Raw genomic sequence first — 3,057 nt, 5'->3', positions numbered from 1 at the left:
ATTTGTGGAGATCGTCAAACTCTATGGATTTATTTTCATCTTTAATACAAATCAGGTGTTTTCTTAAACTCTACACTTTAATCCATTTATCATGTTCTCTCTTTACACCAATTCCATATTGTTTGTGAAAGCCATGAGCAATTAATCCTCCTATGAGGGATTAGCGAGTGGAGGTATGATTTATTAACTGTCTTGTAGGGTTACTCAATGGATCAACTATTTGGGAAAGGAAGAACATGAAACAAACCCTAGGCTTGACAGCCCCCGAAAGTCATCAAGGTGGGAATTAACCCAAAATTAATATTTCCTATCCATGAACACCTTCATCCTAAACCAGTTTGGACTGTGAGGTCGGAAGATAAGTAGTCCTTGCTGACTCGTTATGTTAGTGGAAGATCAGAAGATCCTACTAGGGTAGCGACTAGTTGATTGATGAAGAACCTGAAACAAAAGTTGGTTGGGATTACCGAAGTGAGCTAATCACCCAAAATCAAGATTTGATTCACTTTACTATTCTATCTCTTAAATTTTATTTCTTTTATGTTATATTATTTTATCATTATAAAAAGCCTAAAAACCCTTTTATTCTATTCTCATATTATAATTGATTTAAAGTACTAATTAGATCTTTTAATGTTTAGTTTAGAATTGATCTAACACTCGCCTCTCTTGGGTGCGATCCTCGGAGTACTCACCTACTTAGTTGTAAAACTATATTACAAATCGACCTGTATACTTGTCGATACCGCCTTGTATTTCTATATTTTATTGTAGTATTCACACTCTGGATGTTGGTATGTTCGGAGGCGGTCAAGTTGTTGGTGTCATTGCCGGGGAGGCAACATCACTAGTTGAATTTTAATTTTTGCACGTAAATTAATAATTAGGAAAATTTTAAGTTATAGATACGATTTTGTTTTATTTTATTGTTACTAATTTTCTCTTTCTAGGTTTAATGTATGACTCGTAGTAGGGACACACCTATTTAGCATCTACAGATCCAGAGAGATCAATTCGAAGAAATCGCCAACAATAATAGTAGCAGCAACAACAGATGCAAGATCCACTAACACTTGCTGCAAGTAACGTACCACATGAGAATCCACTATTCAGTGATGCTGACAATAACGCCCTAGGATCCCACCAGCACCGCAGCTACCCATAAACGTACATATGGCTCAGAATGAGAGAATCCTTAGGGATTATGCCTTACCAAGCTTGGACATGGTTCAGGAAAGTATAGCAAGGCCAGTAATTAAAGCTAATAATTTTGAGATCAAACTGATGATGATTCAAATGATTCAGAATAATCTACAGTTTAAGGGCACGATGACAAATGCCCTAATAAGCATTTAAAACGATTTCTCCAACTTTGTGATACTTTTAAGTATAATGGGGTCACTGATGACACTATTCATCTTTAGCTAGTCCCTTTCTCCTTGATTGATAACACCTTTTCTTGGTTAGACTCGTAGGCACCAGAATCTATCACAATATGGGATAAACTCGCTAGAAAGTTCTTACAGAAGTTCTTCCCGATTAGCAAAGCAATTCAACTAAGAAAAGAGATTGCTATATTTGGACAGATGTAGGGAGAAAGCTTCTATGAGGCGTGGGAACATTTCAAAATATTGATTCAAAAATGCTCGTACCACAGATTTTCTGAGTGGATTCGACTATAGGTATTTTATAACGGGTTGGATGCGAACGCATGATTTGAATTAGACAGAGTAGCAGGAGGAGCCTTGATGAACAAGACGTATAAGGATTCGTACAAAATTATTGAAAACATGGCATTGAACTCCTGCCAATGGCTGATTGAATGATTCACATATAGCTAGAAACTCGCTATGGTTAAAACCATCCAAGAGGATGACAAGTATCAGCAGATAGTGGATAGACTTAACTGTATCGAGTCTACTTAACTGTATCGAGTCTACTTAACCGTATCGAGTCTACTTCCACATTGTCTATGCATAGAGGAGACAAACCACTCTTCTATTATATCAATAATCCCACTAAGGATGTAAACTACAGGGTGGAAACCCTTATTCGAATACATATAACCCTGGCTGGAGGGATCACTCAAACTTGAGATGGGGAGGAAATCAAGGAGGTAACAACTTAAATCAAGCTAAAACTACTAATTATCAACCTATTTGCAAAAACCTCAGGATAGGGTCAATCCAAGCGACCATAATATATGTAGTCAACATCTGGATAAAATCGAGGGAGAAATGTAGTTAATGAGAACGAATGTCAAGCAGGTGCAGTTTGAGTGCACCATTTCAACAAGAAAATTGACTAAACTCCAGGATCAAGTGAACATATTAATGAGAATGATGGGTAACATCAAAAGGAAAATTGACACAGGTATTCCTAGTAATACAGAAGATAATCCACGGAGGGAAGGTAAGGAGTACGTGAAAGCGATTGCGCTCTGATCAGGCAAAGTACTGAGTAGCTCAGAAACCATTACTCTAGAGACATTATGGAGAATAATGACGATCCTCAAGAGGAATCCCTAGATATGGGAGATGAGCTAGAACCAAAAGAGGTAACCACACCGGTAGCAGAGACATAGAAAGAAATAACTAAAGATTTTGCTGGTGAAAAATCCCATTCCCTTCAAAACTAGAGGGAAAACAAAAACGAGGTGAGGATGAATTCGTAAGCTTCCTGAACTTGTTCAAAACATTAAATGTTAACATGCCCTTAATCAAGTTAATAGAAAAAGTTCCTAAGTACACCAAGTTTTTAAAAGAAATTATATCTAAGCATAGGAAAACTAAAGTAGGTGAACAAGCTAGTATAAGCGCTTCCTGTAGTGCTATTATCTCAAGACGGGTTTCCCAAAAATTAAAAGACCTAGGAAGTTTTACTATTCCCATAAATATAGTGAGCATTTATTTTAATAGAACTCTATGTGACTTAAGAGCTAGTATTAATTTGATACATTTATCTATCTTTGAAAAAACTAGGGTTCGAGGATCTTAAAAATATGCATATAACACTATAGTTGGCCTATAGATCTTCAGTTCATCCAAAAGGTGAACT

The 3,057-nt window shown here is 36.5% G+C and overlaps 1 non-coding gene across 1 annotated transcript; it reads right to left on the bottom strand.

The window, feature by feature from the left end:
• Window positions 1-1,553: 1,553 nt before the first annotated feature.
• Window positions 1,554-1,660, bottom strand: LOC121228438 (small nucleolar RNA R71). The gene has a single exon (XR_005926014.1). It is a non-coding gene; the product is annotated as a small nucleolar RNA R71 (small nucleolar RNA).
• Between the last annotated feature and the right edge of the window lie 1,397 nt (window positions 1,661-3,057).

The sequence above is a fragment of the Gossypium hirsutum genome, chromosome A04 (genome assembly GCF_007990345.1).
Source record: "Gossypium hirsutum isolate 1008001.06 chromosome A04, Gossypium_hirsutum_v2.1, whole genome shotgun sequence".
NCBI lineage: Eukaryota > Viridiplantae > Streptophyta > Magnoliopsida > Malvales > Malvaceae > Gossypium > Gossypium hirsutum.
Note: the sequence above shows the minus strand (reverse complement) of the source record. Positions and strands in the feature narration are given on the sequence as shown.